Source organism: Canis lupus, chromosome X (genome assembly GCF_003254725.2).
Source record: "Canis lupus dingo isolate Sandy chromosome X, ASM325472v2, whole genome shotgun sequence".
Lineage (NCBI taxonomy): Eukaryota > Metazoa > Chordata > Mammalia > Carnivora > Canidae > Canis > Canis lupus.
This window is the reverse complement of record NC_064281.1, coordinates 39,284,089-39,311,876: the sequence shown is the minus strand read 5'-3', so window position 1 is coordinate 39,311,876 and position 27,788 is coordinate 39,284,089. Positions and strand designations below refer to the sequence as shown.

Genomic DNA, 27,788 nt, shown 5'->3' with positions numbered 1-27,788 from the left:
GTGAAGGTGATTCTAGGAAGGCCTGAGCTTAGTATTTTTGTTAGGATTTTCACTCTCTTTCCTGTTCAAGGATAGAGTACACAGTATGTAACAGAGGAGAAGAATGGCCCTCCCCATAGACAACCTCCTCTAAATGTTCCTTTGCTTGTCTGGGCTTTCAGTATGAGGTCGCTTGCAGATAGTTGAAGATCATACTCTTTCTGAAAGTCTGGGAGAATGAGCTGGTATTCTGTTCCTGGTTGAGAGCAAATCAGTGTAATCCCTTTGGGTAATCTCTAACGAATCTCTGGCCTACATGAATATTTTCCCACTGTAGCAGACACTGTCATTTTTCTGCTCAGGGCACTCTTATTCTTTCAAGTTTTTCTATGAATTCCTCTCCCACGAAAGACAAAGAGTTTCCAAACAGCCCCTATTTAACATTTCTGTATGCTATGTTATGGGACGGAAGGAAATTGAAGAAAGAAAAGATAAATGCTTTACCCTTAAATTATGAGAGAGAGCTGACATCTATAAAATAACTGGGAATTAATGCAAGATCTAATTTTGTGTTAGTTTCAAGCTGTGCAGCACACCTCAAAGTGGAATTTATTCATTTCTTCCCCAACTTTATCTGCAGAAGCTGACAAAATCAACAGTAACAGAAATAGTAAAACAGTGTCCTTTGGCTTCTAACAGCCCATACCAAACCTGGACACAGAGAAGTAGAAATGCCTGGGAGTTTATGTTAGCCACCACCCTTTACCCCGAGGCCCTTGGCCAATGGCTAGAACAGGAAAGCTCAACTTGACTTCAAGTTATGTCAATTCTCAGGTATAATTTACTCTCCAGAGTTCCCTGAAGGATCAACTTGAGGCTGGGACTCTGGCTTGCTTAGCTTCTTTCCCATCTCCATGTTGTGTCCCACTGTCTCCCGTAGGGACACTTCCTTAATAAATCATTTGCACAGAATCCTTATCTCAATCTTTGCTTCTGTAGAACCCAACCCAAGACATTCATCTAACCCTCACTCTACCCCTGCAAAGTAGAAATTATATTATAATTTTTCAGATGAAGAAAGAAAGGCTCAGAGAGGTCATAAGACCAGTTCAAAGGGGATGCCTGGATGGCTCAGAGGTTAAGCTCTGCTTTCATGATCAGGGCGTGATCCTGGAGTTCAGAGATTGAGTCCCACATGGAGTCCCACACCAGGCTCCCTGAGGGGAGCCTGCTTCTCCCTCTGCCTGTGTCTCTGCATCTCTTTCATTTATCATGAATAAATAAATAAAATATTTTTTAAAAAAGACCAGCTCAAGGTCACACAGCTGGTTAGCAGTGGGCTAGACCTAAATTCTTCATCTTTGTAACCTACAAGGTTAAGGTGCCCCTTTTTACCTTCTTTGAGGCCCTGTATTGGGCCTTACCTCCCATCTCTGGGCATACAGAGGGAAGGTTCTAATGTATGGGGCAGAAAGCAAAGACTCGAATGTCCTCTGTCAAGAATCTGATGTTTAATAGAATGTTAATGCTGCCATCTGGGGCATAGTTTTTTTGGTACAAAGTATGTGGACATTCCTCCTTTGACCTCTAGACAGATCATCACATGGTGCTTATGGTAGATAACCATCCCTCCCCCATATTACCATCTCTTCTAGCCTTCAAGAGATAAACATCAAAGTCACAGCCCTAGGAGAATGCATGACTTCTGTCCCCTTCGTCATAGAGAAGGGTCACTACTGAGTCCTTGGTGGCCTTTCCTACCTGTCACCTCAAAAGAACAGGATTCACCCTTAAGAACACTCCCCCAGGGACCCCTGGGTGGCTCAGTGGTTGAGCATCTGCCTTTGGCTCAGCAGGGTGTGATCCCACGGTCCCAGGATCGAGTCCCACATCGGGCTCCCTGCATGGAGCCTGCTTCTCCCTCTGCCTCTTGTCTCTGCCTCTCTCTCTCTGTCTTTCATGAATAAATTTTTTAAAAAAGAACACTCCTCGACATAGTGATTTTCATTGTGAGGCTACCTTTGCAAATCAGGGTTTACTTGTGGAAGGAATACTACTACTTCAAAACCTCTTACTGCTGAAGTTGCTTTTGGTCTTGGACTTCCTCTCACCTATTACAGACACTACTGAAGGGAAGGGAGAGGGATGGCAGCATGTGCCTCCCACATTCCATTGCCAGCATCACCCAGGAGGGTTAGTTGTTGGCAGAAGTTGGAGGTGGGAAAGTTCACAGAATCTCAGAGCTAGAGGGAGTTTTAATTTGGACTGATGCAGGAGTAGGCATCCTCTCAATGGTAGACCAGCCATGTGGCTGTGTTGCTATGACCAAATATGTTCACTGGCAAAGAAGCTTGCCAGTGGGCTTCACAGGGAGATTTTCCTCTCCCTGTGCCAAGAAGTCCCCCTCGCTGAGCACTGGGTGAAGTCTGAGTAAACAGGAAAGTTACAGAACACAGAACACAATGAATGTGTGTGTGTGCGCACATGTGTGCTCACACACACCAGGATAGAACGGGTTGGAAAACATAAATAAAAGTATGATGCATTTCCACTTCCCAGAGCCTTACTCTTAACCACCACACTACTTTACTACCTCTCCAGGATTTTCATCAAAAGAGCTTGTGTCTCTCTTTACAGAAAGATTCAGGGTTGGTCCTATTATGGGGGCAGAAGACTAAGCATAGTGTAATTTGAGAGGCACCAAGGTCTGCACCAGTGCCAGAAACTTCATCCTTAGCTTCAATCTTTCAGGTTAAAGTTCTACTTCCAGAAAGCTCTGATTAACATGAGGAGGGCAACATACAAACCCATAGTCATTGACACCTCAGAGCCTTATGAGAATTCCTTTACCAGGTTAGCAAACACAAAGCCAGATCCAGAGAAATAATAATATTTATGGTTGGGGATTAGAAGAAGGTTTGTATTTTGGGGAGGGTCCTGGTCAGAAAGTGGGGGAGGGCAGCATGAGAAGTCAAGGATTAGATGAAGGGCAGAGAGCAACGCCATCAGACTTGCTACATGGCAGGGTCCTTATGGCACCTCCTCTCTAGGCAGCACCTGTCTAGCCATGAAAAATTTAAGAGAATGTCCTGTGGCTAAAACTATGTAACCTGACCTGGAATCATATGGGAAGGAGACCAAACTGCCCTCCTAGAAGCAACAGAAACACCTCTGCTCCCAGACCCCCAAGTCTCCAGGAGTCCTTGGTTGGATCTTACAGCCAAACCACTGGTGGAGCTTTCTGTGCAGCACAAGGCCAAGGCCATCAAGGCACTCTTCAACCAGCCTTTTCCAAATTCATTAGCCCTCATGCCTCTGCTGTTTATCTCCAAAAGTAAAAGACCAACCCAAAGTATTTTTAGCCCAAATTTATTGCACAAAAAATTAGATGTGGAGTCTATGGTTTAGGCTCAGCCTTGACAAAGATTCATTGATAAAGCAGTCTCTAGTCCTACTTGATACCTTTATCACTCTCTGAAAATATAAAATAGAAGATGATTCAGCCCTCATCCCTGGAAAGCAAGACTTGGTGAGTCCCCAAAGCATTAAACCATTAAATCTGCATGGGAGAGGAAAGAGGGGAGAGCAGTCTACAGAAGCCTACTTCTGCATCACCCTAAGAAGCAAGTACAGAAAATGACTGAAGGGACTGAAGAATTTGGGTTAGATGATACAGAATTAAGGAGCCCAAAAGAAAGCATGTGTGTGTGAGCACACGTGCACACATGTGCACTATGCTATTAGAGAACTGCAATCAATATTAGTCAGGAAATCTACCATGACTGTGTGTAGACTTGATCTACTCATTTCTTCTCTCTGGCCTAAGTTTCCATATTCTTAACAGGGAGATAATACCTGTCCTATCAACTTCAAAGTTAAATGGCATAATTCCCCTCAAGGCTTGAAACATACTGGTAAATAAATATGAGGCAACATTACCAGGAAGTCTCCGGGAATAAGTGACTAATTGGCTAAAGGAAAAGAAACTCCAAAGAATTGAAAGCAATTTAATTCAATTGCAACAGGTACTAATGTGAACAACAAATATTTACTGGGTACTTACTTTGTACTGGGCATTTCATTGAGAGCTATATAAACATTACCTTATTTAATATTCACTAATCAATGAGGTAAAGACTGTTACCGTCTCCAGTTTATAAATTCAGAAACTGAGGCCTAGAGAGATTAAGTAACATGTCCAATTATTGCCACAGCTACTGAGTAATAGAACCAGGGTTTAAACTGGCGCTTCTAGTCAGGAACTGTTTCTTCACAGTTCCTTAAGCCATCTGCAGGTATCTCTAGGAGTAAGAACACTAGTTAATAACAACAACAAAAACAATTATTATTCTTACATGATATTATATAGTGCTAGGTTCTTCATTCATTATCTCATTAACATGCTAACAAAAATGTAAGCGTAGCAAGCTACACAATTCTGGGGGAGGGTTGTATCTGGCTCTGCCACTTACTAAGAATGTGGCCTTGGGCAACTTAATTAACCTCTGCCTTGGTTTCCTCATCTGCAAAATGAAGATAAAAATGGTACCTACTTCCTATGATTATAGTGAATGAAATGAGTTTGCATTTGCCAAGCCCTTAGGATAGTGCCTGGAATGTAGTCAATGTTACGTGTGTTTGTGGGGTAACTAAACTAAACTAATATATAAATAAATAATTCTCAATTCATAATTGGTCAGCTTACATACATGTGTTGCTTGTAGAAAGAATGCAGAATTCTCTAAGAAGGAAGAGTGCTGATTATAGACAGCTCTGCATATCTTGTGTTGGCTAGAAGTTCAGCCTCATTGTCTCCTCACTTTCCTTTCCTGTGGACCCAGCAATGGCCTCTGCTCATTGGTCCCCTCCAGGGCCATGTACCAGAGAAGGCTGTTCTCCTCTCCCCTGTTCTCCAGACTATACAAAATCAACCACTGGGGATCCCTGGGTGGCGCAGCGGTTTGGCGCCTGCCTTTGGCCCAGGGCGCGATCCTGGAGACCCGGGATCGAGTCCTGCGTCGGGCTCCCGGTGCATGGAGCCTGCTTCTCCCGCCTGTGTCTCTGCCTCTCTCTCTCTCTCTCTCTCTCTCTGTGACTATCATAAATAAATAAAAATTAAAAAAAAAAAGAAAAAAAAATCAACCACTGTTGGCTCAATCTTCATCACAGTTGCTATCTATTTCCTGCCAATGTCCACCTCAGTTCTGAATAGGGAGCTGGAACAAATCCCATGTATAGGTCCCATCAGAGAAGAGCCTATGGCAGGCTGAAGAGGCAGCAGAGAGGGTGTGTTGGAAATGACTGAGGCAGCGTCTTTAATCAGAGCCCAGGTAAGAGAAAAGGAAAATAAATCACAAAGGTTGTCACCACATACAGAGACAACTGAGGGACAGTCAGGGAAACGAGAAACCAAGCGAGACAGAAGGTACCACCAAAGGGATAATGGACCAGAGGAAAGCCACTCCCAAATGTTTCTCAAATCCCTTTCTGCATGTACATATACATCAGTCTTTCATATAGAGGTCCCTGTTAAGTTGCCAAATCCCCCAAATAGAAGGAACACCCAGATTCCCTGGAGAATCACTAGCTGAAGACCACATCCACACTCAGGACTTGCTAAGACCATTGCTGCAAAATGCACCCTCTCAAAAGCCTCTTCTAGTACAAGGTTCCCCAACATACCCACTGTAATGGAAGGGAAAGTAAAGGCTCTGACAAAATATTATTTAAAAGTTTACACACACACACACACACACACCACACACACCCTATCACCACCAAAAGTCAACTAAAAGCCAGATGGGAGCCTATAAAAAGATGCTTCCCCAACTGCTCAGCCTCCCTGCTGCTCTCCTCAAGAGGAGTTCTGGTGAATTTATGATGAGCCTCCTCATCGAGCTTTATACTCGAGTGCTCAGAGGGAGCCTGCTTGCTGCCCAGGGATTGCCCTCCACCTTGGAACTGCTTTCCCTGAACTGTTCCTGCTCCAGAATTTTCTATCACACTCAGTCTTGGTGAGGTGCCCTGGTGTATCATACAGAGCCCATTCTCTCTTAGCCAGGCCCTTCCTGTGCACAAAGACAAAGGCTAATTACTAAATGAAACAACTCAGGGAAAATCTAACATGGCCTGTTGGGTTTGCCTTCTAGAGGCCCTGATTTGAAAGCTGAGACCTCTGGAAATGCCATCAACTTTATCTCAAGGGATATGTCAAGGGATAAATGGGACAGATTGTGCAATCCCTAGCATGTAGCTGCTGCCCAAGCTTCAGACCCTGTTCATTCTCTGAGGACAGGGACTAGGTCTAGCTTTGGTATCTTTTGTGATTTGTTTTCTTTTGGTTTCTCCTAAGGCTAGGATCCCAGAGGGTATCTTCTTTCCTGATACTCTAGGGCCTAGTGAATAGCATAAATTGGATTGTTTGGTGTTTGTCTTTCATATAAGGATAGAAGCTGCATTTCATAGATCCAGAGAATGAACTGCATATTCTTTTCATTCCAACTATTGAACGGATTCTAATAGAAGCAGTTCTTCCATCCTTCTCAGCTTTGAATCTTGTCTTGAACACTAAATACCTCCATAAACTTCACATCCATAAACTTCACATCCATAAACTTCAGTTTCCTCAGCTATTAAAATGGGAATTTAAAATATCCACATTATTGGATAAGTGAAGATTTAATCAGTACTTGCTATGCAGAAGGTATTCAATAGATAATTGTCATATTCTCAACCTTTAATGTCATGCCTGGACCCTTGTTGGCATTCCATAATGCTTGATACAGAAGGAACCTAGAGGTGGCTATAAAGGTTTGTTGGACCCTTACCAGAGTCATGTCAGATGGGCAGTATGACAACCTGTTTCTAATGGAGAATGTGTCTACATTGCCCTCAAGGATGTGGCTACTTTTCTGTTCCCCAATGTGGCCATTGTCCAGAGCCAGAGACAGGAACTAGAGTATTCCTCTGCTCTAATTTCCAGGAAAGGTGAGCAACATCAGGAGTAATTAGCAGAAGCCCAGGAAGAAGTCTTTGGGATCCACCTGCAGAAGATTCATCTTGAAAAAGAAAGACCTGTTTCCATAATAGCCTCTGCTTTACAAACGCCTTTTCAAATGACTTCCATTTGACTGAGGAAAACCTTTCAGCTTTCAGTTTTTTTCTTCAGGCTTCTGACCTCTCACCTACTTTGAATGATTCACTCAGGCTATTCATTGCCCTGGAATGTTGGCTTTGGCAAAGGACTGCAAGTCTCTTAAAATAAACATGACTGGGCTTTCATCTCACAGTGATCACTGCTGGCTGCATATTTCACACACTGTATGGCAGGATATGTTAAATTAAAATCATAATCTCCCAAGTGCAATCCAGGGCCTGGTTAAGACACGCGAGACTTACTCATGCATTTACTTCCAATGAAGTGTCTGAGTAAGATCTTCAGCCATTAAGTCTCCCAGGTAATAGTCTCATTCCCTCCCAATTATCCTAATCCACAGTAAATTAAACCCATCCAGAAGAATGCCATTTGGAAAGGAAGAAGTCAAGGCCAACACCCCGTGGCATATGTAGGTCCTAGAGAGGTGAGTTTGAACTATTTTGTCAGTTTTTTCAAATTTTAACTTAAATCTTGCTAAGGCAATATACCCAACGCGTATGGATTAACAATATGTTCGGCATTATGTTAAATATTCTGAGTAGTTAAAAGAAATATATGACACCAAGCCTTCAGGAGCTTAAAGTCTTGTGGATGATCACTAAGATTAACATGCAAAAAAAAAAAAAAAAAGAGTAACAAAGGCAGGTGCAAGGCAGTAGTAACGTGGAGGAAGCCTTTCTCCAAGTGGAGTCTGGGGCCTGACTTGCCCCAGCTGTGTGATTGCAGAATAAATCTTTGATTGATGGAATATTTTGGTTTCCATGCCTGTACAATGGAGGGTACACTAAACCTCACAGTGGTTGTCATGATTCACTAAGATAAAGAAGATAAAACTGTAATGTATAATGTCACCTATTATGGGCTATGATAAAACAAGTTGAAACAACTTAAGAAATAAGTCCAGGGGCGCCTGGGTGGCTCAGTCAGTTAAGCATCAGACTCTTGATTAGAGCTCAGGTCATGATCTCAGGGTCGTGAGATAGAGCCCTGTGATAGCTCCATGCTGGGCATGGACTCTGCTTGGAATTCTCTCTCCTCTGCCCATCTGCCTCTGCACTAAAAAGAAAGAAAGAAATCCAATAAAGGTTATTCGTTATCTGGGATTGTCTTTATTTTAATTAGTTTATTTATTATCTAGGGTTGCCTTTATTATTTACTTATTTATATTTTTGGGGAGAGAGAGCTTGCATGAGTGGGTGGAGGGAGGAGCAGAGGGAGATCGAGAATCTTATGCAGGCTCCATACCCAGCACACAGCCCGATGCAGGGCTCAATCTCATAACAGTGAGATCTGAGCTGAAATCAAGACTTGATCACTTAACTGATGAGCCACCGAGGCACCCTATCTGCAATTGCCTTTAAATAGTAGTGAACAGCTAAGTTCCCAGGCTGTAAACTTCTTGAGGACCATTTTTTTTTAATTTTAAATGTAGCTCATACCTTGCTTAGTGTCTGGTACATAGTAAGTACTTAATATATTTTTGTTCAATTAAGGAATGCATTCTGAAGTACAGTTAGATTAAATTTGTTTTCAATACAGTAACAAGAGAGGCCCTACCTTTCAGGCCTCCCAAGTTTCTTTCTCTTTTATATTATTTAGAGAATTTAAAAGAGGTAAAACTCTGATGCCTTTAAGAGAGCCTTTGCCCTGTCAGCTCTCTTGAGTTATTGCTAATAGCATATCCCTGGGTACCATTAAAATGGGCTTTTCTGGCCCTGGCCAGAACAAAGTCACAGAAAAGAGTTTTCCTTAGCCCCAAAAACCCCCAATGGGAAGAGATTATGAAAGGCCCTTTGTGCTTCAGTTTAGCATAGTGGCTAAAACAAGACTGAAAATACATCCGGTTTCAAGTGGCTTAAGATATTCATCCCACAGTATATAGACTAGATGAGTAGTAGTCTCAGCCTACAAAGATTCCCATTGCTCTTAGCTCATGGGCACATGCCCAGGCAAGCTATAGAGAGAGGGACATTTGCCCATCATGCATGAGATTTACTATCTTGCTTAAGAAAACAACAACATCAAAATATTTATAGGGTTAAAACTGTTATTTTTTCTTCTCTTAAATGGAATGTACTTCTATTTCCTCTGGGCCATTATAAAGGGAAACAGATACATGCTGTTTAGGAAATGACAGACTTTAGAGAAACAGGAAAACATAAAATACCTTAGAATGGGATGATTTTCCCATAAAGAAGCATTACCTTCACCAAGCGAAACACAAAGCAGCAAGACCTTTCCCCAGAGACTGGCAAGCAAAAATGTAGGTCCCTCTGGGGTGACATCATGTTATAATCATCTTGCAGATGAGAGAGCTCACAGCTCAAGCAGACATTTGCAAGGCACACTCTGGTAGGAACACAGATTCAGAGAAGCATGTTTATCTCCCCCACTTTCCTACTTATGTGCATCTTACACCTGTCTCTGAACATATGGGGTTGATATTACTCTTGTTTATTGGGTTTGGGGACTTATGTGTTGTTTGTCTCATTTCTGTAATGAGACTGTAAGATCAGATGTTTTGTTCTTCTTCCTTTAAATTTCCACAGTACTCTCCTACACCTAGTACTGTTCACAAAAGTACTGTAAGAATGACCTAGGGGAACCGTCATATCAGTCAGGATCCCAACAGGAAACAAAATCCAACTCATAAGATTCAAATGAAGAGACTTTAATGAAGGGACCACCTACTGCCCTATGAGAACAAATAAGGATATTGAGGCACCCAGAGATTAACACAGCAGGAAGCCTTTACCATCTGTAGGCCTGAAGAGAATATGGGAAAGAAATAGAACCCTATGGGGCTGGCACATGGAGAAGGGAGGGGCCATCCAGTGGGAGCTGTGGTCATGGAAGATTTCAGCTCCTGTCAGAGAAGGGAGAGAGCATGAGTCATACCTCCATGTGTTCTCATTCTGTCCTCCTATCTCAACCTGTGCCTTCCATCGACCAAACCCAACCAGAGCTTGAGGTAAGAGCATGTAGGGATGTAGTCCATGGGGGAGCCGCCTCCCAGATCAAAGAGCATGGTAGAAAAGGGTAAAAAATGGAATGGGTGCTGGAAGGGAGGGGTGGTAACGGAGACTTCAGTGCTTTCTCTGCTCAGCCACACTCACCACAGTGTTCTGAGTATAGTAGGGCTCAAAACCTATTCTAGAGCAGCCATCAACGATAAGCAAGAGAAAGAGTTCACAGAATACTGGTGTCTGGGTAGCTCTTTGTTGTTGTTTTTAATCTTCTGTGCCAGTCTTTGTTTTTCTAACTCTTCCTTGACCAGAACTGTTTTTTGATATTTGTCCCGATCCTTGCACCACCCCCGCCCCACTGAGAATGGGCCCAGACTGTGGACAGATTGGTCAAACTTCTGGACTTCACCTTTGTCTCTAACAATGTGAAGCATGGACCAGATGCCCCCGGGTTTTTTTTTCCAGCTATAAAATAAAGCAAAAAATAAAGATCTATCAGTCCCTGCTTGCTAAGGTTGTTAGAGGAAGGAGAAGGGGGAAAATAGGGAGGGAGAGATGAAAATAAATGATGTTGAAAGGGAAGGAAGAATAAACAGGGACAGCTGAAGTAATTGTTTGGAAATTGTGTATTTTTATGGAGCTTTTATATCTCTGATAACAGTCAGTGAAACTCTTCAGGGTGTGTATGTGGGAGTGGGGAGGGGGAGGGAATACTCATTAAGCAAATTGAAGCCATTACATTTCAACTCTATTTTTCCAAGCAATCCAGAATTTCTTTTAAAGCAGTTAAACCTTCAAAATTACATGAGATCAGTTATGGTTTAGTGAAGATTTTGTATTCATTGCTGATCATATCAGCTATTGGCCAAAGAAGTAAGGCAGCCTTTATGTTTCTGAGAACATGGATATCTATTTATTTCACAAGCAATAAAGTGAAAGGGAGCCAGTCCAGCAATTCCTCTCTAACGGTCAAATATAGAATAATTGGGGAAGGGTGAGATTTAAGCATAATTATCTTAAATTCCTTTAAATCACTTCACTATTTGCAAAACAGCTTGAAGACATATCTAAGCTCGTTTGTATGATGCTGCTAGAATATTACTGTTCTCTCCTATGAATCCCTGAATTCCTTCAACATCCCACTGCCAGGGGAACTCTGGGCATTTATAAGGAGTAATCTTGTATAATTGCCATACTCATCCTCCTTCACTCCTGCTATATTACATTAGGAGACACTTGCTAAGAGCCTCCAGAGTATCCAATACTTTCCCAGTAACATTCCTCTCACTGTATGATGATCTTTTGCTCAACCCACTGACATCTCCATCACAGGGCAGGGCTATGTCTGTCTTGCTCACCATTGTGCATAATGTCTAGCACATAACATGATAAGTGCTCAAAATATTCTATGAATAAATGGAATAAATGAATATTTTTGCCTTCTCTCCCAGGGCTTAAGTCTCTTGAGGTCAAGAATCCAGCAACTCTAACCAAGTTTCCTTTATTCATCTCAGGTCACTAGCTCAAACCTGTTAATGAAGAACCAAGTATTTTTGTACAGATAACAGAGAGGTGCTCACATATCCACGACTATTTCACGACTATTTATGGAACACCTACTATGGACCAGGTTTGTGCTAGGTGCTAGAATAGAATAGTAAGCAAAACTAGACAAGATCACTGCCCTCATGGAGCATGCATAGAGTTTTATGAGACAGATATTAACAAGATAAACAAATAAAAAATCAGATATGTGAAGTAAACTATTAAACTGGCAAAATTTAGATAGTGAAATAATTCTGAGTGGTACGTGGATGTAAAGATCTAGGAATCCTTATGCTCTAATGGTGAAACTGCAGCCTGGTACATTTTGAAGAGACATAGAAGTATATGATCAAAGTAACTGTCCTTATGCCACGTGGTCCAGCAATTCCCAAATAAATTGTTGATATGGGGCCAAAGGATATGGATACACAGACAGATACATATTTATTTCAATATTCCTTGTGGTAGTGAAGAGTTAGATGCAAACTAGTCTCTAACTAGAAGGAAGAATAGGAAAAGTGTAATAGATATATTCCATGGAGATGCCCAATAGTTGAAAACAAAGAACTAGATCAGGGGTCAACAAGTTATATGGCTCATGTACCAAGCATAGCCCACCTCCTGTTTATTTTGGATTTTTTTGTAAATAAAATTTTATTGGAACATGACCATGTCCATTTTGTTTATGCCTTGTCTATGGCTATTTTCATACTACAGCAGCAGAGTTGGGCTACAACAGAGAATAAATGGCTTGCAAAGTTGAAAATATTTAATATCTAACCCTTTACAAAAAAAGTTTGCTGATCTCTGGACTGGATACACATGCAGAGATATGAACAGATCTTAAAAATATATTGCTGGGTTTATAAACTGAAAAAAGGGATGCTATATATCACTTGTTTTCACACTTGGTTGCATATTGGGATCATCTGGGGTAATTTTTTAAAAGTAGGCTCCATACCCAGTGTGGAGCCCAATACAGGGCTTGAACTCATGAACCTAATATCAAGAGTCAAACCCTTAATTGACTGAGCCCCCCAGGCACCCCTCTGTGATAATTTAAAATTTGTGATGCCTGGATCTTAACCCCAGCAGAATCTGATTTTTCTATATGGGCTACAAATTAGGTGTCAGATTAAAATAACACTGGTTATTGCAAAGTACAGCCAAGTTCAAGAGCCCCTCAGGGGTGTGTGTGTGTGTGTGTGTGACACAATATTTTTTGATTATACACAAAACATGAACACAAAACAAATACACATTTTGGGAGAACACCTAATGAACTAAAAGACATATATTAAACACATTAGAATAATTTCCTATGGAGGGAGAAGAAGAATGAAATATATATATATATATATACATACACATGTACATTCATGCATACACACATACTAAAGATGGACTCTGCATGAACCAATGATGTTAACATGCAATGGACTGAGAAATATGATAAATCAATCCTCCTCAACAGAAGTCCAAAAATAAATGCTAACAATTGTATTTATTAAATAGTGTGTATATTTAACTGTTTGCTGAATATTTCCTCAAGGCAAATTTGATTTAATTAACCCAAAATTGACCTCATTGCCTTTCCCCTCAAATCTGCACCTCAGGAAGCACTTCTGAAATGATGGAGTAAAGACCTTCAGAAATCTAGTCCTCCATAAAAGCAATGACAATATTGGAAAAAATGTCAAAATCAATTACTTCAGAACTCTGAAAATTAATCCAAAGCTTATAACAATTCAAAGACAATTTACTTCAGATAAATGGCTGAATCTCAGAAAGAACAGTGAGCTTCATGGCATTTTAATTCGACTTACGCACATCATTTCCCCAGCTTTTCAGTAGTCTTTGAAAACTAGTAGCCTCAAAATCATAGTAGCTGTGAAAACCATCAGCCTAGCAGCAACTGGAAGGGGCAGCACAGATGTGGAGCTACCCTAAAAGATCCATCCCCAGGGAGTTATCACTATTTGACCTGGCTGGAAGCTCCCTAAAAAACTTCCATCCATTGGGTTTGTTTTTATTTGACCTGACTCCACTCAGCAAGGAACACCATATTTCCAAAAAGTTTGTCAAAAACAATCAAGGGGCAATTATTTAATAGCACAGTTGCCTGAGGCAGTGATACCAATTGAGGCTATCATCAAGGGTATAGCCAATAACTTATAAGGAAAATCTAGGAAATTAGATGTCTACAGGGGGCCTTGAAAATCTCTGACATATTTCCAGGAATCTAGAAAGCCCATGCATACACATGGTTGCATACATGTTCAGGAAAGACTTGAGAAGACCCTAATGTCTTACCTCTTTCTGACCTTGAAGCTCTATAAAAGCAGGAAGTAAAGGCTCAGACAGAGTTTTAAATTGCTAGAACATTGAAGTTGTGCCTCAAAACCCACACACAGCACTTTGGCCAAGAGTGGAGGACTTATGGGTTCAAATATTTAAGGAAATCTCTGTCCAAACATTAGCTGACTACTAAGCTAACTGAGCAAAGATTTCAGTCATAGTACACAACAAAGAATACAGACTTTATATAATTGGTTCAGGAGAGTCATTAAACAAACAAACAACAAAAACAATACACTCTGGGGAAGGAAGGATTTGATTTCCAGAGTTTCCACATTATATTTATTTAAAATATCCAATTTTAGGGAAAAAAACATAACACATAAAGAAACAGGAAATCATAGCTCATGCACAGAGGAAAAAAGCAGTCAGTCAATAGAAACTGTTATTGAGGGACTTCATATATTGACCTACTACACAAAGACTTTAAATCAGCTATTATATATATATTCGAGGCTAAAGGAAGCCATACCTAAAGAGCAAAAGGTAAGTATGAGAATAATGTCTTGCCATAGACATGGCCAACAAGCACATGAGAAAATGCTCCACATCACTTGCCATCAGGGAAATACAAATCAAAACCACAATGAGATACCACCTCACACCACTGAGAATGGTGAAAATTAACAAGGCAGGAAACAACAAATGTTGGAGAGGATGTGGAGAAAGGGGAACCCTCTTGCTCTGTTGGTGGGAATGTGAACTGGTGCAGCCACTCTGGAAAACTGTGTGGAGGTTCCTCAAAGAGTTAAAAATAGATGTGCCCTATGACCCAGCAATTGCACTGCTGGGAATTTACCCCAAAGACACAGATGTAGTGAAATGCTGGGACACCTGCACCCCAATGTTTATAGGAGCATTGTCCACAATAGTCAAACTGTGGAAGGAGCCTCGGTGTCCACCGAAAGATGAATGGATAAAGAAGATGTGGTATATGTATACGATGGAATATTACTCAGCCATTAGAAACGACAAATACCCACCATTTGCTTTGATGTGGATGGAACTGAAGGGTATTATGCTGAGTGAAATAAGTCAATTGGAGAAGGACAAACATTATATGGTCTCATTCATTTGGGGAATATAAAAATTAATGAAAGGGAATGAAGGGAAAGGAGAGAAAATGAGTGAAAATATCAGTGAGGGTGACAAAACATGAGAGACACCTAACTCTGGGAAACGAACAAGGGGTAGTGGAAAGGGAGGTGGGTGGGGGTTGGGGTGACTGGGTGATGGGCACTGAAGGGGGCACTTGATGGGATGAGCACTGGATGTTATGCTATATGTTGGCAAATTGAACTCCAATAAAAAAAATAAAATAAATAAAATAAAAAAGAAAGAAGCTTGAATGCTGAGGCTCCCAGCCAAAAGTGGAGGTGAAAAAAAAGAGAATAATGTCTTGCTAAATAGAGAATATGGGGAACCCTGGGTGGCTCAGCGGTTTAGTGCCTACCTTTGGCCCAGGGCGCGATCCTGGAGACCTGGGATTGAATCCCACGTCGGGCTCCCGGTGCATGGAGCCTGCTTCTCCCTCTGCCTATGTCTCTGCCTCTCTCTCTCTGTGTGACTATCATAAATAAATAAAAATTTAAAAAAAAATAAATAGAGAATATGAATAAAAGGGGCAGAGATTACAACAAAAGAACCAAACAGAAATTTCGGAGTTCAAAACTATTACTGAAAATGAATTATTTACTAGAGTGTCTCAACAGCAGATTTGTGTAAGCAGCAGAAAAAAAATGAGTGAACTTGAAGATAGGTCTTTGAGATTATCCAGTCTGAGGAACAGAAAGAAAAAGAATGAAGAAAAATGAACAGCATCTCAGGGACCTGTGAAACATCATCAAATACAGCAAAGTACACATAATGGGAGTCCCAGAAAAAGAGAGAGAAAAGCATAAAGAATATTTGAAGAAACAATGGTCAAAAACTTTCTAATTTGATGAAAAAAACCCACATTAATCTACACATCTATAAAGCTCAACCAACTTCAAGTAAGATAAACTCAAAGGGATCCATACCTAGAAACATTGTAATCAAACAGTTAAAGGACAAAGGAAAAATAATATCTTGAAAGCAGCAAAAAAGATACAAAAGATGTAATTTTTATTATAGGAGGGAGACTCCATGAGATTAATAGCAATTTTCTCATCAGAAACCCTAGAAGCCAGAAGGCAGTAGGATAACATATTCAAAGTACTCAAAGAAAAAGACTGTCAACTAAGAATTCTAATTCCAGCAAAAATTTCTTTAACAATGAAGGCATTTGCAATTAAGAAAATGTTGCCACCAGACTTGCCTTACTAGATATAATACAAAGAGTTCTTCAGGCTGAAATAAAAGGACATTAGACAGCAGCTTAAGTTGACAAGATGAAATAAAGAGAACTGGAAAGGGTGACTGCACAGATAAATATAAAAGATTAATAATACACTTGCAACTATTTTTTTTCTTATATGGGACTTAAAAGACAATTGCATAAAGCAATAATTATGGAAATGTGTTGATGGGATCATAATATATAAAGATATAATTTGTATGACAATAATAATACAAAGAAGGGGGAAGAAATAGAGGAATATTGGAACAATTTTTTTGTATATTATTGAAATTAAGTTGGCATTATTCCAAACAAGATTTTTAAAGCGTTCATTATAATCTCCAGGGCAAGCACTAAGGAAATAACTAAAAAATATATAAGTAAATAAAACAAGGTAATTGAGATGATACACAAGAAAATATTGATTTAACATAAGAAAGCAGTAATAGAGGAATACAGGAACATAAAATGCGCATGACATATTAAAAAACAAATAAAAACAAGGCAAAGATGTCTCCTCTAAGCACTCCTTTTCAACATCATACTGGAAGTTCTGTCTAATGCAATATGACAAGAAAAGGAAATTAAAGGTATACAGAGTGGGAAGGAAGAATTAATACTGTCTTTGTTTACAGATGACATGATTTGCTTATGTAGAAAATCCCAAAGAATCACATGCACAAAAAAAAAATTCCTGGAACTAATAAGAGATTATAGAAGGTAGCAGGATGCAAATGTAATATATAGAAGTCAACTGACTTTTCTATTTGCCAGCAATGAGTAATTAGAATTTGAAATTAAGGGGATCCCTGGGTGGTGCAGCGGTTTGGCGCCTGCCTTTGGCCCAGGGTGCGATCCTGGAGACCCGGGATCGAATCCCACATCGGCCTCCCGGTGCATGAGCCTGCTTCTCCCTCTGCCTGTGTCTCTGCCTCTCTCTCTCTCTCTCTGTGACTATCATAAATAAATAAAAAAAAAAGAATTTGAAATTAAAAACACACAATTTACATTAGCACCAAAAAAAAAAAAAAGAGAGAAAGAAATAATTAGGTATAAATCTAACAAAATATGTGCAAGATCTATATGGGAAAGACTACAAAACCCTGACAAACAAAATCAAAGAAGTACTATATAAATGTAGAGGTATTCCATATTCATGGATAGGAAGACTCAATATTGTCAAGATATCAGTTCTTTCCAATTAATATGTAGCTTTAATGAAACCTCAAAATCCTAATAAGTTATTTTGTGGGTATATGCAAACTGATTCTAAAGTTTATGTGGAAAGGAAAAAGACCCAAAATAGCCAACACAATATTAAAGAACAAAATTGAAGGACTGATACTACCTAACTTCAAGATTTACATAGTAAAAATAGTATAAATCAGTTGAAGAGACAGAGAGCCCAGAAATAGACTCACATAAATATAGTCAATTTATCTTTGACAAAGGAGCAAAGATAGTCTTTTTTTTAGACAGGCCATACAAGTATTGACAAGGATGTGGAGAAACTGGAACCCTCAGTCATTGTTTGTGGAACTGTAAAATGGTGCAGGAGCTTTGGAAACAGTTGTACAGTTCTTCAAAATATTAAACATAGAATTACCATACGACTCAGCAATTCCACTCCCAGGTTTATACCCTAAGGAAATGAAAATATATTTCCACACAAAACTTTGTATACTAACATTTATAGCAGCATTATCCATTGTAATCAAAAGGTGAAAATAACTCAAATGTCCATAAACTGATGGGTAAATAAAATAGACTATATCCAGTTCATGGAATGTTACTCAGCCACAGAAAAGAATGGGATATTGATAGCATGGTATATAACATGGATGAACATCAAAAATGTTAGGCTAAGTGAAGAAAGCCAGTCACAAAAGATCACATATTGTATGATTCCATTTATATGATGTGTCCAGAATAGGCAAATTCATAGAGATGGAAAGTAGATTAGTAGATGCTGGGAGTGGGAGATGGCACAATGGTGAGTGATACAGAGTCTCTTTTTCGGATAGTGAAAAGATTCTCAAATTTAGATAGTGGCAATGGTTGAGCATGTCTATAAATACTATACATAACTGAATTGCATACTCTAAGGGGTGAATTTTATGGGATGCAAATTATATCTCAATAAAGCTGCCATTAAAAAATTCTCCACCCAGATTCCCTATTCTAGTGATTGCCAGAATGTTTCATACATTTATGCAAGCCAGATACCTTCCTTGACAAATCCTGTCCCTACTCTCATTTTCAGTCTATAACCTATTCCCACCAATTTCTTCTATTACCTATTTCTCCAGGCTGTTCAGGCCTCCATTTTTCTTTCATCACCATCCAAGCTCAAATCTCCATTATCTCTTGCCTGAAATATTTACTAGCGAATTAATTGGCCATCTTGTATCCATTCTTATCTGCTCCCTAATCTACTCTTCACCAAACAGCCAGAGTAATCCTTCCAAAATGAAAACAAATTTTAATTTAATAGACTTTTTTTCTTAATGCAAAATTTGCACAAAAGTGTACAGATTCAAAGTGTCTAGCTTTGCAAATAATCACAAAGTGAACATATCCATGGAAACCACCCAGATCAGAAAATAAAACATTACCAGCATCCCCGAAGCTCCTCCACCTTATATCCCCTTTCATTCATCATCCCTTTTCCTCAACTCATCCTAACTTTTTTTTTTAAGATTTTATTTATTTATTCATGACAGACACACAGAGAGAGAGAGAGAGGCAGAGACACAGGCAGAGGGAGAAGCAGTCTTCATGCAGGGAGCCTGACATGGGACTCAACCCCGGGTCTCCAGGATCACGCTCTGGGCTGAAGGCAGGCGCTAAACCGCTGAGCCACCGGGGCTGCCCGCTCATCCTAACTTCTACCACTTTATATTGATTTTACCTATTTTTGAATTTTACCTATTTTTTATACATATATGTAAGAAATCATACAAAAATACTCTTTATGCATCTGAATTCTTTCACTCAACATAATCTTTGAAAGATTCATCCAGTTATTGTGTGTAGCAGTAGTACATCCATTTTCATTGCTTCATAATATTCCATTTTGGAATCTAATGTAATTAATTTATCCATTTTGCAATTGATAGACTGCTTATGTAACAGTCCATTTCTACATTATTAAAAATAAAGCTGCTATTAAAATGTATGCATCTCTTTTAAGTATATACATTGATTTGGAATTTCTGGGCCATATATGTATATTGAGCTTTAGTAGATACTTCCAAATAGCTTTCCAAAGTGGTTTTACAATCCCACCATCAATGTATAAGAGTTCCAATTGCTCCACATTCTTACCAACACTTGTAATTGTCAGTTTTTTAAAATTTGGTCATTCTGATGGGTATGTAATGGTATCTTATGATGGTATTAATTAGCATTTCCCCAAATACAAATGAGTTTAATACCATGTAATAAGCTAATGACCATTTCATTATCTGCTTTTATGAAATTCCTATTCAAATATTTTTCCCATTTTTCCATTGGTGTATCTTTCCTTTCCTTATAATATTCTGTATCTATGTTTCTGTGGCTTGCCCATTCTCTCTTATTGGCATCTTTTGATGAAAATAAAGTATTTAAATAGTCTAATTTATTTATCAATGTGGTCTAATTTATCTGTTTTCTTTTTTATGGTTGGTGCTTTTTGTGTCTGATTTCAAAATCTTTTCCAAGGTAATGAAGCTCTTCTATGCTATCTTCTAGAAGCTTTATTGTTCTATCTTTCACACTGTGGTCTACAACTTACCTGAAATTAATTTTTGGTCATGGCATTAAGTAGGGGTTAAGATGTGGCTTTTTTCCATAGGTTTTTCCAATTGACCCCACATGGTATATTGAATATCCCTTTTTAAAAATCAAAATGAAAATTGAATGTTGCTGGAATGGAGAGGAGGATAAAATATTGGTGTGGGATTTAAAATTATTTCTGATGGTAAGATTTTACCTTGAAACTGAGGGGTTATTGCTTAAGTCCAGCAAGAAAGCCCTTGTTACCTAAGACTGGTAATGAACCCTCTCATCTGGAGGAAGAATGGAGAAGCAACTGTAAAAAGGTAACCATTACCAAGCTGAATCCCATAAACGACTTGAATAGTTATGAATAAAGTACTGGTGATGATTACATGCCCAAATCTCCCCGAGCTGAAGAAAATTACATTTACTCTTAGACAACTGAGTATTTGCTGAGTAGATGACTCTCTGAGGAGAAGGGTACTGATAAACATTTGGGGAGAAAGTGGTGTAGTTTCCTTGAGTTATAGGGATATATGTCAACTGGAATATTTTTTCTCATTTCAAGATTGCAAAGCCAAATAGAATTAACTTTTGTTTTACCTATGGCTTTGAATTTCTGCACTGACAATCAGAGTTTTGGCCAGGGGTTCCTTAATATATGATCTGAAAATTACATGAATCACATGGGACAGTTGTTCCTGATGTCTTATCCCTGTTCCTCTTGGGAGGCTGGAGGACCATCACATAATTGACCTTCTACTCACTCCCCCTACACTACTGCCATACAGTGTTGTCCCCCCTCAGACTAATTCCTTCTCCTGTATTTGCTTAAAGCTGTATTGGACAACTTCAGATACTGTCCAAACTTTTGAGCAAGTTTACCCCACCTGACATCAGCTTTCCTGCTGGCTTCCCTCAGCCCAATTCCTTACTACTCCCTTTTTTGATATTTATGCTTGGTACAGTTCCCAGTACTCACCATGCTGATTCATGCCTCTGTACCTTTAGTCATAATATTCTCCTTGCCTGGACCACTCTTCCTATTTTCATCTCCCCACTGGATGTGAAATCCAGAAACATTTAAAAATCTATTAGTCACCAGAAAGCTTTTCTATGACTCAGGTGAACTGAATACCCCACACCTACTTCTATAACCACACACACTACATGATATTGGAAGAGTCTGCTTATATGTGCCCATTTTTTCCCATGTTGCTTCCACATCTTGTTTATCTTTGATTCTCATCCATATTGAGTGCATTTGAACTGCAGTAGTTCAACTAACTTGCTCAGACATCCTCGCAAGTGGGGCTAAGAACCAAGTGGATTGAAGTATTATACATAAGGCTGAGTCTGCCAGCCCTGGTGGAGAAATCCATGTCAACCCAAACAACTACTCACGCCAGAGTCATAGAGGAGACTTACAGCTCAAAAGTTTGGGACTTGCGCACAGGCTCTCAGCTTATGAAATCAAAGCACCCTTTGTCAAGCACTTATTTCTAAAATTGAATAAGTAAGTTCAAAAAGGCAACTGAATGTCCTCCATCTCATGTTTTCTTAAGCCAGGAGCAGACGTATGACACATCCTTCAAATAACTGTGGTATTCTGAGGAAGTGTTTTAAAAAACACAGCCTGCCAACAAGAGCACTCAGGGCTCTTGTTTGTTTCTGAACATTAAAAGTAGTTAAAACTGGAGTGGTCAGTGAGTGTAGGCTCATACCATACCAGTACATTGGCCCTTTTAAAACAGAGATATGCATCTCACAGACTGCATTAGAAAAATGTTTTATGCTAGAAGCCATTAAAACTTTCAAAAAATCCAACATAATTTTAGAAACATCATTCCAAATATTTTAGTTTGTGTTTAAGGTTTTTATAAAATTGCTGTGGATAATAAAGAAAAACAGAAAAATGGCAGCTTGGCTCAATTATTAGTCTTACTACAGTTGTAACCTGCAATAGTTAAATAATTACCTAACATAGAAGTGAGGATCCAGAAAGGGGCAAAGGATTTTTCTTTATCTACACCCCCATCATATATATTCTATGCCCCTTTCTGCCCTGCTCTGTGTCCCAGGGGGTCATGTGGACTGTATTACCCAAGCCTCCTTGCCAGCTGATTTCTGCTTAGGCTATTTCTATGGAAGCATTCATGGGGGATTGAAAAGTACCAGGAAAGAGAGGTTGGGGTATTTCTTCTCCTGATTTCTCCATTCATGAGTGCCACATTTCTGGCATGGTCGTGTCCCTATGAGACTACAGCTTCTGCTGGGAATCTTCCCTTTCTGCCTTATTCCATAGCTCTGGGAACATATTTTTTATTGCCATTGCCCCTAGTGGTTTTCCAAGAACACTAGTCTCTGAATGCCTTAACATCCTTTGTTGGTTTTCTTAACCAAGTCCATACCTCTGTAATTAGTCCCTTCATTAGTGTCTGTTATGTGATCCAGTTTGTTGAATACAGTTACCTTTCAAGAACCTAGATGACATAGGCTAAATTTAGTGTATGAGTAGAGTCCAATATATATCACAGTTGAGGTAAGGCCCCCATTCCCTATGGAAAGCATTTTGACCTAAAGGAAAACAGCAAAACCATTGTTTGTGATCCATTAACAGAATTTTATAATTCATCAAGGGGTTACCAGTGAAGCACAAGGATAGGAAATACCATTTTGAAGGCATTTTAAGACCTCACTCCACTATAAGAGATCCATGAATACAAAGGGGTGAAATAGTGTGGAAGTTTTAAGTCAAGGGATACATTCACAAGTAGAAAAGCCCCATATTAACAAGCAGAAGAAAAATAAATGACATCCAATGTTTACATAAAACATGTAGACCTGATGCTATCACTTGGTTAGGCTACAATAACTACTCATCCCCTCCCACTCCTATTATTGATTGAACAAAGTTCAAATTATGGCTTTTTTGAGGAGCCACAAACATGCTACAAGACTGAACATTGTAATTCATCCTTTTCCATTAGTTTCTAAGGTGAGTAGATGTAAACAAGAGTCAAGAGGTAGATGCAGGGGAGCTGAAAAAAGATTGGAAACTAAAAATGAAGAACATTTATATTCTTGATAGAGTCCTAGTAAATATAAAGCTAGGTAGAAATGTATTAGAAAGAATGGTCAGAATTTAGAATAGGTCCAGACTGGACAGAGGTTCTGAGTAATGGGTACCATAATCCAAGCAAGAAATCCAGAAGGTAACATTAAGAAGGCACTTGATACCAAACCTTTTCTTAATTCCACCAGGTTTTATATGCTTCCCTTATAATGATAAAAGCAAACCCCATTGAAGCTGGCCCAAAGACCCTGGCTGTGGTAGGATTAAAAAATGTTAAGAGAAAGGCAGTTTCTGTTAAGAGTAAAAGAGATCATTTGTAATCCAAAAAATGTATTGTAGATAGACCCATTTAATAGACAATTGTGCTTTTAGATTTTTTTAAATTTATTTTTCAACACAATGCTACAGTGGATCAAGGTTTAGAGGTTCTAGAATAGACACAAACTCAATGTGTTTCTCTTAAAAGATACATGAAAAATTCTTTGGAATTACAGGAAAAAATTGTTTAGAAAACTCACTTCTCTACACTTCTGCTTCCAGTTAACATTCAGTAAAAGGGCTAGATTAATTTCTCACTTCAAATAACCATGGAGTGGACAAAACATATGAATCAGTAATTCTTAAGACAATGGTTATCAGGCAATGTGAGACAGTAAGGCTTGAAAGAAGGGAAACAAATTAGATGAGTCTTATGATGGCCCCTACTTAGTGCCTTAAGAGATTTCAGGCCACAGGGTCAGGGAACCTAAGTAGAGCCTAGCAAACTACTTGAATTCAGGAGACAGAGCTGAGAGTTTAGGGAGACCAAAGCAGCTATAGCTAACCAAACTAAGTACCAGAAAAAAGAGTGCTGCACACAGAGAAAAATCTGGAGATTTGCCTACAAGGACCCATTCAAGTATTCAGCTAGGTATCGATCAGTGAAGGCACTTAAAGAAACTGCCCACAGCTGGCAAACAATCATCTAAAAGGATTACAGGGAATAATACCTAATGTTCATGCTGAGCTAGGAATTTTGCCTGTTACTACCAGCCAGACTGGAAAATCTCATGATTTACAAGGCATTGGGTACAGTACACAAAAGCGTCTTGCGTCAGTGATGGGGAATAATTAGCCTAAAACTGAATACAACTTTGCTCCTGTCTAAAATGTCTTCAAAGCAAGAATTAAAAAACTCAAACTATTTTCAATTAATTTTACTGAATCTTAGAAAAAAGTATCAGATATATTTATAGAAATAAAAAATATCTGAGACGCCTGGGTGGCTCAGTGGTTGAGCATCTGACTTTGGCTCCCTGCGTGGAGCCTGCTTCTCCCTCTGTCTCTGCATCTCTCTCTCTCTGTCTCTCATGAATAAATAAATAAAATCTTTAAAAAATTGCTAGTCTAAAAAACATTGTTGGGGTGTACCCTTTAAATGGGTGAATTGAATAATGTGTTAATTATATCTCAATGAAGTTGTGAAAGTATTACAAAGCTGGAAAATAAGACCTATGATGAAGAGAGAAATCAATCAATTAAAACCAATCCAGAACTGGCACAGATGTTAGAATTAGGAGACAAGGACATTTCAAAAGTTATAACAATATTTCATATGTTTAAAAAAGTTAAATGGAAACATGGAGGATACAAGCTTCTACATATGACAACTACAATGCCTGAAATGAAAAATAGACTGAATAAGAATAATATCAAATTAGATCTCACTTGACATAGCAATAGAAAGTAATCCAAAGTGAAACAGTCAAAGAAGGGGGGAAAATGAACTCAGAATCAATGATATGAGGAACAACATAAAGTAACTTAATATATGTGCAATTAGAATCTTATAAGGAGAGAGGAGTGTGGGAAAATGTTTGAAGAACTAATAGCCAACAATTTTAGAAATTTGATAAAAATTATGAACTCAGATCCAAGAATCTCAATGAATTCCAACACCACCAGTGTGAAGAAAGCAATACCAAGGCACATTATAAAAGACTTTCTCAAAAGTAGTAATAAAGAGAAATTTTGAAAAGCTACAAGAGAAAAAAGACACATTACATACAAAGGAACAAAGGTAAAGATGACAGCAGATCAACAGATTTCTTGTAAACAATGCAAACAAGGACAATGGGGCAATATTTTTAAAGTACTGAAAGAAAAAATGAAGCTATTAGCCTACAATTCTATAACTATTAAAAATATCTTTGAAAAACTTTTTGGGGACACCTGGGTGGCTTAGAGGTTGAGTGCCTGCCTTCCGCCCAGGGCGTGATCCTGGAGTCCCTGGATTGAGTCCCACATTGGGCTCTCTGCATGGAGGCTGCTTCTCCCCCTTCCTGTGTCTCTGCTTCTCTCTGTCTCTCTCTGAGTATCTCATGAATAAATAAATAAAATCTTTAAAAGAAAAAAAAGAAAAACTTTTTGGAATAAAGACATTTTACGGGATCCCTGGGTGGCGCAGCGGTTTGGCGCCTGCCTTTGGCCCAGGGCGCGATCCTGGAGACCTGGGATCGAATCCCACGTCGGGCTCCCGGTGCATGGAGCCTGCTTCTCTCTCTGCCTGTGTCTCTGCCTCTCTCTCTCTCTCTGTGTGACTATCACAAATAAATAAAGAAAAAAAATATTTTAAAAAAAAGACATTTTACAAATGCTGAAGGAATTCATTACCAGGAGACTTACTCTACAAGAAATGTTAAAGTCCGTAAAGCAAAAATAAAATAATAATACACAGTGGAATAAAGAACACAGGAAATGATAACATGGAAAATACATGATACTATTTAAATTTCCTTAAAAGACAATTGATTATTTAAACAAAAATAATAAAAGAGTGTAGAGCTTATAATATATGTATAAGGGAAATGCATGGAGACAATATCACAAAGACCAGGAGGGAAGAAATGAAAATACATTATTGTAAGGTTTTTATAATATGTATGAAGTGTATAATATCATTTGAAAGTAGACTATAAAAGTTAAAGTTAAATAAATCCTAAACTATTAAAATAGGTAATAATTTGACAGTGGAAATAAAATGGAATAATTTAAAAAATTAATCAAAAAGAAGGTAAAGAAAAAGAAAGAAGAAAAAAGCTCAGATGGGATATTAGAAAACAAATAACAAGATGGTAGATTCAAATCTAACCATATTAATAATTAAATGACATGTAAAGGTATGAATTCCTCAATAGAAAGGCAGAGGTTATCAGGCTGAATTAAAAAAACAATATCTAACTATAGTCTTCCCATAAAGATGCGAGTAAGTTAAAGGTAAAGGAGAGAAAAAGATATACTATGCTAACAGTAACCAAAAGAAAGCTAGAGTGGCTATATTAATACTAAACAAAGTAGACTTCCAAACAGAGTATATGACCAGGGATAAAGAAAGCCATTTCATCATGATTAAGAAATCAATTCATCAAGAGAACTTTACCATCTTAAAAAATTTATGCACCTAATAACAAGCTTCAAAATACATGAAGTAAGACTAATGAAATGGCAAAAAAGGAAAAGGTAAATTCACAACCATAGTTAGAGATTTAAATTTCCCCTCTCCAAATCACTGATAGAATAAGTAGCTAGAAAAATCATCAAGGATATAGATTTAAACAACATTTTCAGCCATCTTGACCTAATTGACATTTACAGAGCACTCCACCCAACAATAGCAAAATACACATTCTTTTCAAGTGCACACAGAATATTTACCAAGATAGACCATATTCTGGGCCATAAAACAAGCTTCAATAAATTTTAAAGGATCTAAGTCATAAAAAGTATGTCCTCTGACCACAGTGGAATTTCCTTTAGAATCAATAATGAAAAGATCTCTGGAAAATCCCTAAAATTTTGGAAACTGAATAACACACATCTGGATAACCCATGGGTCAAAGAAGAAATGAAAAGAGAAAGTAGAAAGTATTTTGTACTGAATAAAAATAAAAGCACAGCATATCAAAATTTGTGAGATGTCAATTCAGCAGTAATTAGGGGAGAAGTTTATAGCACTAAATACCAGCATTAGAAAAGAAGAAAGGTCTGAAATCAATGACCTCTCTTCCACCTTAAACCACTAGAAAAAAGAGAAAATTAAACCAAAATTAAACTGGAGAAAGTAAATAATAGATACCAGAGAGGAAATCAATGAAACAGAAAAAAAAAAAAACAGAAAATGATAGGAAAAAAGTCAATGAAACCAAAAGTTAATTATTTGAATAGATCAATAAAATTGACTAAACTCTAGTCATACTGATCAGGAAAAAAAGAGAGAAGACACAATTACCAATATTACAATTACTAGAATGAAATAGCAGACATCAATAGAAAATTCTATAAATATTAAAAGGATAATAAGGGAACTTATAAACAATTTTATTCCATGATATTCAACAATCTAGATACAACTCAAGAATTGCTTGAAAGTTCATTAAAGAAGAAATAGATAATGTGGATTTCCTTGTATCTCTTAAAGGAATTGAATTTGTAGTTAAAAACCTTCTCACACAAGAAAGTTTGGGCCCAGTTAGCTTCACTGGTGGATTTTACCAAATATTTAATGAGGAAATAATTCTAATCTCGCATAAACACTTTCCTAAAATTGAAAACAGTGAACTATGTCTTAGTTCATCCTGTGAGGCCACA

The 27,788-nt window shown here is 38.4% G+C and overlaps 1 long non-coding RNA gene across 1 annotated transcript in view; it reads left to right on the top strand.

Moving 5' to 3' along the window:
- The window catches only part of LOC112673152 (uncharacterized), a 35,154-nt gene extending 22,840 nt beyond the window's left edge, over positions 1–12,314 (top strand). Inside the window, exon 3 of the long non-coding RNA XR_003144690.3 lies at positions 6,962–12,314. This is a non-coding gene — a long non-coding RNA (uncharacterized LOC112673152). The remainder of the gene's footprint in view (positions 1–6,961) is intronic.
- Positions 12,315–27,788: the final 15,474 nt, after the last annotated feature.